We start from the raw sequence: 13,178 nt of genomic DNA on the forward strand, positions 1-13,178 counted from the left end.
TTACTTTGGCCAACTCCTCTCATACCACTAATTTCCCTTACTCCACTGAAATACTGCTACTTTCTCCCTATCAAATTTCAAGCTGAACTCAACCATATTTTGATTACTGGTTCCTAAGGGCTCTTTTACCTTACACTCCGGAATCGCCTCTGGTTCATTACATCACACCCAATCCAGTACAGCTGACCCCCAGTAGGCTCAGCGACAAACTGCTCTAAAAAGCTATCTCTTAGGCATTCAGGAAACTCACTCTCTTGACATCCTTTGCCAACCTGATATTCCCAATCGACCTGCATGTTAAAATCTCCCATGACTACCATAACATTGCCCTTTAAGAGACACTTTTTCTATTTCCTGTTGTAACCCGTGGTCCACCTCCCAGCCACTGTTGGGAGGCCTGTATATGTAACTGCCTTCAACATCCTCCTACCCCTGCAGTTTCTTAACTCAACCCAAAAGGATTCAACATTTTCCGTTCCTGTATCACAACTTTCTACTGATTTGATGCCATTCTTTACCAGTAGAGCCACACCACCCCCTCTGCCTACCTTCCCATCCCTCCGATATAATGTGTAACCTTGGACATTCAGCTCCAGCTACAACCGTCCTTCAGCCACGATTCAGTGATGGCCGCAACATCATACCTGGCAATCTGTAATAATTATCTCCTCACTCTCCTGTACAAGCCAAAGGTCACCCAGTTGCTGCTCCAGATCCCAAACACGGTCTTCAAGGAGCTGCAGCTGGATGCACTTCACGCAGATGTAGTTCCCCGGGACACTCTGGGTCTCTCAGTTCTCCAACATCTGGCACGAAGTACACACCACAGCCATTTAAATGGTACAGTAAGAGGGAAAAAAAACAAAAAAGGAGTAAGAAATAAGATCATTCACCTTATTTCTTCTACTATGCGCATTCACCTACAACACCTTGAGTACCGTATTTGCTATCCTTTCTGATTTTGCATCCCTAATGTTTTGATACTCAGCCTGTTGGCTGCAACTAAGTCCCATCACCTGTCTGCCTTTCCTGACTGTCTGACTGCACACCATCTTTACTTTTTTACCATCTGTCCTTTCCTGAGTCCCTTCACTCCAATTACCAACCCCCCCCCCACCAAATTAGTGTAAACCCTCCCCAACAGCTCTAACAAACCTGCCCATGAGAATATTGGTTCCCCTTGGGTTCAGATGCAAGCCGTCACTTTTGAACAGGTCATACCTCCCCCAGAAGAGAGCCTAATGATCCAAGAACCTGGAGCCATGACCCCTACACCAGCTTCTCAGCCACATGTTTATCTGCTAAATCATCCTGTTTCTACCCTCACTGGCATGTGGCACAGGCAGCAATCCAGAAATTACTACCCAGGAGGTCCTGCTTTTCAGCTTTCTGTCTAGCTCTCCAAATTCTCTTCTCAGGACCTCTTTGCTTTTCCTTCCTATGTCATTGGTACCAATATGTACCAAGACATCTGGCTGCTCCCCCTCCCTCTCCAAAATGTTGTGGATACGATCTGAGACATCCCTGACCCTGGCACCTGGGAGGCAACATACCATCCGGGTGTCCCATTCACGTCCACAGTATCTCGGACCCTGCTCAGTGCCTGTAACCCAGTCGCCATGGCATTCTCCTGGGAGTTCATCCCCCACAAAAGTATCCAAAGTGGTACACTTTTTTTTTTGAGGGGAATGGCCACAGGGGTGCTCTGCTCTAACTGCCTATTTCCATTTCTCCTGACAGTCACTCAGCTACTCGCCTCCTGTAACTTCACGGTGACTACTTCCCTGTAACTTTGATCAATTATCTCCTCACTCTCCCATACAAGCCAAAGGTCACCCAGTTGCTGCTCCGGATCCCAAACACGGTCTTCAAGGAGCTGCAGCCGGATGCACTTCACGCAGATGCAGTTCCTCAGGAGACCCTGGATCTCCCAGTTCTCCAACATCCAGCACGAAGTACACACCACAGCCTTTTAAATGGTACAGTAAGAGGGAAAAAAAACAAAGGAAATCTTGACAGACACTGTACACAGAGCTGAAGCCTCTTTTGAGCCAAAGCCTGTCGCTTCTACTCTCGCCACTGGCCTACTCCCGACAATGGCCGCTCTGCTTATCCCTTCTGTACTTTTATCTAGTTCACAGAGCTCTGTTGACGCCGCTGATAGGCCCCGTACAATGGACAAACGCCCGCAAAGCTATCTTTTTAAATAATCGCCGCCGACCTGTGAGAAACACGTCTTCGTAGAGCTCAGCTGACGCCGCTGACAGGCCCAAAGTTAGTTCAGCGCTGAAGAAAGTGAACCTCGCAGAGTAGTGAGCTGAGCACCAGCTCGTCCTTCACCCTCGGCTTTGATGCCTTGATTAAATCGTGCAATTAGTGGGGGCGGGGGGGGGGGGAAGGTGAACAAAAACAGATGGAACATGCAGAGTCCCCGAAAGTGAGTCCATAGCTGTGGGGCCCGTTCAGCGCTGAGATGAGTGAAGCCCATCCAGGAGCCCGATGGCTGAAGGACAACAACAGCTCCTGAACCTGCTGGTGTGCTTCTCCCGCTCTATGGTAGAGGGAGACCGGTCAAAGACAGACAGTCGGCGCTAAACACCTGCTCATTTCCCACTCTCATCCTCGATGGTTTTAATCTTGCTTGATGCTTTAATCGATGCAGAGTAATGGAGCCAACCACAGCTTCGTCTGCACTATTATGCCTCAATGCAGCATCCACCCCCAGTGATGGCTGCTCTGGCTGTACCTACACTCTTGAGAGTCTAGTGTGCCAAATCCTCCAGGAGATCACAAAAGTGTCAAGTTGCTTAGTTGGTTCAAAAGAACATCATTAAAAGGGAAATTGCAGACTGCAGCGATCACAACTCAGAAGTATATCTACTAGAGTATCTAGTAGTTCTGTGTGCTGTCTGCAAGACATCTCCAGTGGTCACCACTGCCATTTTCAACAGCTTCACCAGCGGCAGTCTCTCTTGCCAGGGCAAGCTGTCTACCAGGTCACTCTCACAGGGCTTGGAGCAGGTTTCTTTGGCCATATTGCTTCAGTTTTACAGTGCCTGCAGACTTGTTGGGGTGCTGTTGATCATTTCAAACCGAGGTGCACGGCAGCTTCCTACAGCGGGTGATAAGTCTCAAAATTCTCTACCCTCTGGAGAGTTAAGGAAACGGGATCGCTGGAGGGGAGGTATTTAAAGAGAAATAGAAAGATCAGGGAATATTGGCACTGAAGAGGAGCTGAGACCAGCTTATTGAATGGCAGGACAGACTTGAGGGGGCAAGTGGGCTACTCCTTTTTTTTTAATAAGTTCTCATGCACAACGGACAAAGTTTCAGTGATTCTGACGTGTGTTGATGCAAGTGTAGGTTATGAAGGAGTGGTGCAGTAAACATGTGAGTTTGTACTTTTTGCATCTTTTCTCCCTCTCCTGCGACGGGAATCCTGCACTGTTGGAGATACCACTCTTTGGGCATGATATTAAATTGTGTCCCCGTCACCATACTTCTGGGCATGTGTTCGCCTTCATTTATCACCAGAGAATCGGATACATGTCACTGAGTTAGATGATGTGAACTTGATTGTTTTGGACCAGTGGTACAATGCAAAGACAAAAAATTACTTAAATTCTAAAAAAAATAAATAGTACAATATAAAGGAATAACAAGGTAGTGTTCTTGGGCTGCTCAGGTATTTGGTGGTTTCTGAATCAGGCTCCTCGCTGACGGTAGTAATGAGAAGTCATGTCTCGGGTGGTGAGGGCCACTAGGGATGGATGCCATCTTCAGGCAGTGCCCCTTGAAGCTGTCTTCAATGGTGCCCATATCATAGGGCTGGTTGAGTCTACAACCTTCTGCAGTGTCTTGTCTCCTTTGTTCTTTTTTTTCCAATCTTTTTATTAGTTTTCAGAATTACAAACGTAACAATATTAATGAACAGAGATTGGGATTACATTATTAATAACTGACATTGCAAATATAGCATTGGAAATAATAGATGTATAAAGTTTCCCAAACTCTAAATATAATTAAATATGGTAGAGGGATAAATGAGAAAAACTCTTTTAAAAAAAATCCAAATTAGAAAAGAAAAAAAAATAATTAACCTAAACTACAAACGTTTGTAAATAAAACTAAAAAAAAAACAGAACTATAGAAAAAAAAACTGGCTAACATATTACATTGGATAGAATTATTAATGTCCTTAACTCCACTCCTCTATCCGTGTATTTAAGTTTTTTTAAAAAAAGGATTTGAAAAGGTCAAGCTACATCATATGGAAATGTTGAATAAATGGTCTCCAAGTTTCTTCAAATTTAATTGAAGGGTCGGAGGTGCCACTTCTAATTTTCTCTAAATTTAAGCAAGAGATAGTTTGAGAAAACCATTGAAATGTAGTAGGGGGATTGACCTCTTTCCAGTTCAATAAGATAAATTTTCTAGACATTAATGTTAAAAAAGCAATCATCCGACAGAATGAAGGGGATAAATAACCATCTTCCATCATTGGTAACCCAAAAATTGCAGTAACAGAGTGTGGTTGTAAATTAATATGCAAAACAGTAGAAATGATATCATTCCAATATTTATGCAAGAAAGGGCAAGACTAAAACATATGAGTCAAGGAAGCAACTTCAGAGTGACATCTATCACAAATTGGGCTTATATGTAACTAGAAACGAGCTAATTTGTCTTTAGACATATGTGCGCTATACACTACCTTAAATTGTATCAATGTATGTTTAGCACATAAAGAGGACATGTTAACTAATTGAAAAAAATGTTCCCATTTTTCTACAGGTAAATGAAGTCGAGGTTCTCTTTCCCATTCAACCTTAATTTTATCACATATACCTGAATTTATTTTCATAATCAAATCATAAATGAATGCTATTAAACCCTTCTGAAAAGGATTTAAACCCACAATTTTTTCCGTAATATCAATTGGATGTGAAGTTGGAAATGTGGGTAAATTAATATTTAAAAAGTTTCTAATTTGTAAATATCTGAAAAAGTGAGACCTAGGCAAATTATATTTATTAGATAACTGTTCAAAAGACATGAAACAGGTATCCAAAAATAAATCACGAAAGCTTAATATACCTTTCCTTTTCCATACCGAAAAAGCTTGATCTATAATGGAAGGTTGAAAGTAAAAATGAGACGTAATGGAGCTTAATAAAATAAATTGGGTCAAGCCAAAAAATTTACGAAATTGAAACCATATTCGGATTGTATGTTTAATTATTGGACTAACCATTTGTTTATTTAATTCAGAAATAACAAATGGTAAAGAAGTCCCGAAAATGGAAGTCAAAGAAAACCCTTGTATAGGTTTACATTCCAGGTTTACCCATTGTGGGCGTAAAGTTATATGCAAATCTTGTGTCCAAAATATTAAATATTGGATATTAACTGCCCAATAATAAAATCTAAAATTTGGTAAAGCCAAACCACCATCCTTTTCAGACTTCTGTAAATATTTTTTGCTTAATCTAGGATTTTTGCTCTGCCATATATATGAAGGGATTTTAGAATATAAAGTATCAAAAAGGATTTAGAAATAAAACTTGGTAATGCTTGAAACAAGTATAAAAATTTTGGTAGGAGAATCATCTTAATAGCATTAATTCAACCAAGCATTGATAGAAACAATGGAGACCATTTAATAAAAATTTGATTAATTTGATCAATTAAAGGTAAAAAAAATTATGCTTGAATAAATCCTTATGTTTCTTAGTAATTTTAACACCCAGATAAGTAAAATAATCATTAACCAGTCTGAATAGTGAACATCTATAAATTGGAACCTGCATATTTAAAGGGAAGAGTTCACTCTTATTAAGGTTCAATTTATAGCCTGAAAAATTATGGAACTTATCAAGCAAGGATAGTAGAGCTGGAATAGATTTTTCGGGTTTAGAAATATATAGTAATAAATCATCGGCATATAGTGATAACTTATGTGTTTCATTCCCACGGATAATACCAAATATATTAGTTGATTCACAAATGGCAATGGCCAGAGGTTCTAAAGCAATATCAAATAGCAATGGACTAAGAGGACATCCTTGCCTGGTACCGCAAAACAACTGAAAAAAGGGAGATCTTTGATTATTGGTAAATACCGATGCTGAAGGGGTAAGGTATATTAATTTAATCCAAGATACAAATGTCGGACTAAAATTAAATTTTTCAAGCACACTAAATAAATATGTCCATTCAACCCTGTCAAACACTTTCTCAGCATCTACTGAAATGACATATTCTGGACTTCTAGATGAAGGAGTATAAACAATATTCATTAATCTCCTAATATTATAAAAAGAATAATGATTTTTAATAAATCCCGTCCGATCAACAGAAATAATTTGAGGCAATACTTTTTCCAATCTGGTCACTAATATTTTAGAAAAAAACCTTGGAATCTACATTCAACAAAGATATAGGCCTATATGATGCACATTCAGTGGGATCTTCATCTTTCTTAAGAATTAAGGAAATAGAAGCACCATAAAAGGACTGTGGTAATTTACCAAAAGATAATGCATCCTTAAAAATTCTATTTAGCCAAGGTGAGAGAATATTAGAAAAAGATTTGAAAAATTCTACTGTGAAACCATCTGGGCCAGGTGCTTTACCCGAATTCATCAAAAAATAGCATTTTTAATTTCACCTTCAGTAATGGGAGTTTCCAATGATAATTTTAGAAAATTCAATTTCCTTAAAAATCTGTGCATTATAGTAAAATCATCGGGAAATTCTGATTGGTATAGTAAAGTATAAAACTCTTGAAAGGATTTATTTATCTCATCATGATCAACGGTCAGGATACCAACACTTTTACGAATCTTAAGAATTTGGCATTTAACCGAAGCAGTTTTCATTTGATTAGCCAATAATTTGCCAGATTTATCACCGTGTATGTAGAACTGACTCCTAGTTTTACTTAACTGATTTTTGATCGAGGATGTTAGTAATAAGTTATGCTCCATTTGAAGCTCAACTCTCTTTTTATAAAGCTCCTTACTAGGAGCAGTAGAATATTCCTTGTCAATTTCTTTGATCTTATCAACCAGCATTTGTATTTCATTATTAATTTGTTTTTTTCAGTCCAGCAGAATATGAAATAATTTGTCCATGTATATATGCTTTAAAAGTGTCCCATAATATTCCCCTAGAAATTTCTTCCATAGCATTTATTGAAAAGAAAAAATCGATCTGATCCTTAATGAAATTAACACATTTCGAATCTTGAAGAAGAGTAGAGTTAAACTGCCATTGTCTACTGTTAGAAAATATATCCACTAATTTGATAGAAAGTTTCAAAGGCACATGGTCGGAAATTGCGATGGAATCATAGTTACAGTCAATAACAAATGGAATTAAACGAGAGTTAATAAGGAAATAGTAAACACAAACTACTCTGCAGATGCTGGGGTCAAAGCAACACTCACAACAGGCTGGGGGAACTCAGCAGGTCGGGCAGCATCTGTGGAAACGATCCTCCCCTTTGACCTTACCGCCATGGGTGACCCTACCAGGAGCTAAGCTCCAGGCGGCATCATTCTCAGGATCACACAAGCCTCTCCGCCATGACAAGGTGGTGGTACCCCGGAAGAGAATGGTGGATACACCTTTTTCTGGAAGGGGAAATCAGCGTATGAACCCAGAATCCATGGAGTTGGATTTGCCATAAAGAACAGCCTTTTCAGTCACCTCTCTGAATTGCCATTTAGCATCAAGGAACGCCTCATGACCATGCGCTTTAAGCTCACTAACAACCAAATGGATACAGCTCTGAGAGCCGATGTTCCAATCCTAGATTCACCAGACAATGTTAAGGGAGACCTTGCACACTGACCTAGACTGTATACTATCAGATATTCTCAAGGAAGATAAGGCCATACTTCTTGGAAACTTCAATGCTAGAGTTGGCAGGGACAGCGACTCCTGGAAAGGCACAATTGGGAAAGAAGGTGTTGGCAACATCAACTCCAGTGGAATACTTTCTAAGTATGATCTGAACATCACCAGCGCCCTGTTCCGCCAGAGAAATAGGGTAAAAACTCCGTGGATGCATCCCTGTTCAAAGACTTGGCATCTTATGGGTTATGTCATTATTTGGAGGAGGGATCGCAGAGATGTAAAGAATACAAGAGCCGTGATCAGTGCTGCTGTTGGCTGGACAGACCATTGGTTTATTCGCTCACAAATGACCATCAAAATCAAGCGGAGGAGTAGAGTGCAAAAGAAGCTGAGCCATCCCAGGTTCAACATCGAGAGCCTAAAAGACACAGCAAAGGTACAACATCTCCAGGCTGCCTTTTCTGAAAGACTCCCAAAGCAGTATCCTGAGGACATTGAAGCACACTGGACCACACCAAAGACCACCATCCTTAATACTTGTAAAAACATCACTGGATACAAGACCAGGAAAAACAAAGATTGGTTTGATGAGAATGACAATGAAATAGAAGGGCTAATCAGCAACAAAAGGAAAGCTTTCTGTGCCTGGCAGAAGGACATCAACTGCAAGGCAAAGAGAGAAGCCCACTCCAAAGCTAAGTAAGGGAAATAAAGAATCAGTGGTCGACGGAGGGCCCTAGAAATACAGCAGCTTGCTCACTCTGGTGATTTCAGGGGTTTCTTTATTGCCACCGAGGCAGTGTATTGTCCAAGCCATCATGACCTAAACCCGCTTCACTCCAAAGATGGACAAAGGCTGCTAAAGGATAACGATGCCATCAATTCTTGATGGAAGGAACACTTAATGCTAACACCACTGTTGACATTGAAGTCATCAACCAGCTCCCACAATGACCCATGAAGGATGATATGCGTAAGCCTCCTAGTACCAAACAGGTGCAGGTGGCTTGCAAGAAACAGGGGAACAACAAGGTCACTGGGCCTGATAGAATTCCAGCAGAAATCCTCGAGGAAGGTGGCACGGAATGACCTGCTGGTCAAGATTTGGGACCAGGAGAAGATTCCAACTGGACTCAGGGATGCCCTGATTGTCACACTCTTCAAAAAGGGTGACAAAACTGAATGCAGAAACTACAAAGGCATCGCCCTCCTCTCTACAACAGGAAAGGTACTCACCTGAATTTTATGTGACCGGCTTTCACCTCTGGCAGAAGATCTCCTGCCTGAGTTTCAGTGTAGTTTCCATCCAGCCAGAGGAACATCTGATATGATTTTTACAGCACATCAATTGCAGTAGAAAGCCCGGGAACAAAACCTCTCACTATATATGGCTTTCACAGACCTTACAAAAGCATTTGACTCTGTAAATTGTCCTGCCCTTAAGCAGGTGTCCAAAATTGTGTGCCTGGAGAAATACATCAATGATATGAGCTCTTACACAATGATATGAGTGCACCAGTCATCAGCAACAGTGGCTCTGAAACAGCAGCTTTTAAGGTTGAGACTGGGGTCAAACAGGGTGCATCATTTCCCCAACACTGTTTGCCATTTTCATTGCAACTGTTCTTCACCTCACAGGCCAAGACCTCCCACAAGGCGTCCACATTCTCTATAGGACAGATAGGGGCTCTTTAACCTTAACAGGTTCAAGGCAAAGAGAAAGGTAAGGTATCAACTATTTCCATCATGGAGCTCCAATACGCAGATGGCAATGCCTTTGTAGCTCACTCTGAGGAGGATCTGCAGTGCATAATGGATGCTTGTGCCAGAGTATACAAGCTCCTGGGACTTGATCTAAACATCAAGAAAACCTAAGTCCTGAATCAACCTGCTCCATATCAAGCTCCTAAACCTCCAACCATCCAAGTTGACAACATCCCTCTGGACAACACTGATGGCTTCCCATATCTTGGCAGCCTTCTTCGAGAGCCAACATTGACATTGAAATAAATCGCAGAATAGGCAAGGTGGAGCTTTTGCCAGACAGAGAAAGAGGGCTTTTGAAGATTGAGATATCAAGACCAACATTAAGCTTCTGGTCTATAAAGCTATAGTCCTCCCCCCCTTGCTATATGGAGCAGGGTCATGGACAACATACAGCAGGCACATAAAATCCTGTGAAACTTACCATCAAAGATGCCTCTGAAAGATTCTGAGAGTTAGCTAGAAGAACAAACATACTAACTTCAGCATCCTGGAGGAAGCTAACATTAACTCCATAGCCACAATCATGACTCAACACCAAACGCGATGGATCGGCCCATCATCCGAATGCCTGACCCTCTGCTCCCTATATAGCTCCTGTTTGGCCATACCAATGATGCAAAGCACACTGCTGGAGGGCAGGAGAAGCAGTTCAAGGACAATATCAAGACCCACCTGAGGAAGTGCCACATCAACCTGAATGGATGGAAGGAATCAGTTCAGGATAGGGAAAGCTGGAGAAGGACTGTCTATGAGGATCTGCACAGCTCAAAGAATACCTCCACCGTGCTGCTGAGACTTCATCGTAAGGAGAGACTGACACAGGCCCAACCAGATACAACCGCCACCACCTCAATGACATACATCTGCCAACACTGCAATAGGACTTGCAGATCACGGATCGGCCTCTTCAGTCATCTCAAGACCCACAAGTGATCAAATCAACCAACAGGAGGAAAAATCAAACTCGACTTCGGGTGCTCGCTGATGAATAGTCAGGAAGTTGTGTTGCAGCTGTATAAAACTCTGGCGAGGTCACATTTCAAGTATTGCCTGCAATTCTGGTCACCCCAGAAAAGGAAGGACGGGGTGGCTTTGGAGAAGGTTCAGAAGATGTTTACCAGGAAGCTGCCTGAACTAGAGGATTTGAGCTATAAGGAGGGTGGACAAACTTGGGCTGTAGTTTCTGCAGTATCTGAGGCTGAGGGGAAACATGAGAACAGCTTATAAGTTTATTAGAGGTGTAGATAGGGTTGACAGTCAAAATCTTTCCCCCGGGTAGAAATGTCAAATACTAGAGAGCAAGCATTTAAGGTGAGAGGGGAGAAAGCTTAAAGGAGGTGTGTGTGTTTTTATTTACAGAGAGAATTGTGGATGCCTGGAACTGCAGACAAGTATGATTTACACATTCAAGAGGCTTTTGGGCACGAATGGGAGGATACGGGTCGTGTGCTGGCAGAAGGGATTAGTTTAATTGTTCATCGTGTTCAGCACAGACATGGAGAGCCAAAGGGCCTTTTCCAGTGCTGTACTGTTGTGTTCGAAGAGATATGTGCAGAAGTCATCAAATAATTGTTGACGGGCTCAGATTGTGTCAGCTGTACAGAGAGTCCCTCCTTTAAATGGCAAAATATCCTCTGTGAACTATTCCTGGCCTTCATTTGGTATAAAGGCTACAGCCACAGCCTGGGCTCTCTGTGTCATGTCATACTGTTTCAATCCTCCACACATCCGTTATGCAAGGACGGTATGTCCTGTTAGTCACACCACTTCCTGTTCAGTGCATTGACAAACAGTAAGTTAGCATGGGGCAGTGTCACACTTTCAGCTCCAAGTCAGAAGGTTGCAAGTTCAAGTTCCACTCTAGAAACTTGCATTGAAATCTTCCTTATGGTTCCAGGTGTTAACCACATCTTCTCTATTGTGGATGTAAAAGATCCTGTGACTGGAAATTGGTTTATTGTTGTCATATGTACCAAGATACAGTGAAAAGTTTTCATTTGCACGTTAGGCAGATCATTCCATTCCAAGGTAGTACAACAGGAAAAGGGGCGGGGGGGTAAAAAACAGATTGCAGAATATAGTGCTAGTTACAGAAAATGTGGAGCGCAGATGGACAATGAGGTGAGAAGGTCATGACGAGATCAAGGGCTTATCTTTACCGTACAAGTGATCCATCTGAAGTAGGAGAATAGGCAGAGTCATTGGAGAGAGGCAGGTTTGTGCGATGGACTGGGCTAAGTTCACAACTCTCTGCAGTTTCCTACAGTGACAGACAGAGCACGTGCCACAGGGTGCATCCAGATAGGAGGCTTTCTATGGTGCATCTGTAAAAATTGGTGAGGGTTATCAGGGAGATGCTGAACTTTTTCAGCCTTCTGAGGAAGTAGAGGATCTGGCAATGTTCCCTCTAAAGTGTGCGCATGTGCATACGCACACCTTTTGCGACTAGCGCACAAAAGAATTTAAACTCTGCACAACATGTTGTCACCCTCTACCTCACAACACACACAAAACGCTGGATGAGCTCAGCAGGCCAGGCAGCATCTCTGGAAAAGAGTACAGTCGACATTTCGGGCCGAGACCCTTCATCAGGACTGGAGAAGAAAGATGAGGGGTTGTAGTAAGAAGGTGGAGGCAAGGTGATGGGTGAAACCGGTGGGGTGGTGAGAGTGAAGGGGTGAAGTAAAGGGCTGGGAAGTTGATTGGTGAAAGAGATACAGGGCTGGAGAAAAGCAAATCTAGTAGGAGAGGACAGAAGGCCATGGAAGAAAGAAGGGGAGGAGCACCAGACGAAGGTGATGCACAAGGTAAGGAGATAAAGTGAGAGAGGGATATGGGAATAGAGAATGGTGAAGGAGGGAGAGCATTATTGGAAGTTTGAAAAATTGATGTTCATACCATCAGGTTGTAGGCTACCCAGACGGAATATAAGGTGTTGCTCCCCTAAGCTGAGTGTGGCCTCATTGCAACAGTAGATCAGCTCATCGGTGAGCTCCAACAATGCACAGCAGACTGTTTAATAAGATTGGGCCCTTTTTTTCCCTTTTTTTTGTTTCTTTACTAACCATATAGTCAAAGTAAGAATTATAAAGCTTAATCGTTTAATCGCATATTGTGTACTGTTTGTTATTTCAGGGTACTGATTTGTAACAGGGGACATACCATGCAGCATCCACCCAAAGGAGATTTCTTAAGTTTGGCCGGGCCGGGGGCTATCACCCCCTATATTAAGCCACTAGCCGAAGTGAGAGTTACAGAGGGAATGTTAGGTTCTGGTGTGCTTTTTTGGCTATGGTGTGCTCACTGTTAGCAGAAGGAAAGGACCAATATTATTGCGACCAAGATCAGTGAAATATTCCATCATTATCACCTTCCTGCCTTTGCGGGCTTGTTTTGTGCAAACTGACAAGTGTGTTTCTTACGCTCCAGGAGTGACTGCTCTTCTGAACAATCCATTGGCTGGAATCTCCTTTGGAAGCACCGGGGTGGAACGTTGGGATCACATCCTGATGGAATAAAGGAATAATCCACCTACTGAACCCATTGCT

The sequence above is a fragment of the Mobula birostris genome, chromosome 5 (assembly GCF_030028105.1).
Source record: "Mobula birostris isolate sMobBir1 chromosome 5, sMobBir1.hap1, whole genome shotgun sequence".
Taxonomy (NCBI): domain Eukaryota; kingdom Metazoa; phylum Chordata; class Chondrichthyes; order Myliobatiformes; family Myliobatidae; genus Mobula; species Mobula birostris.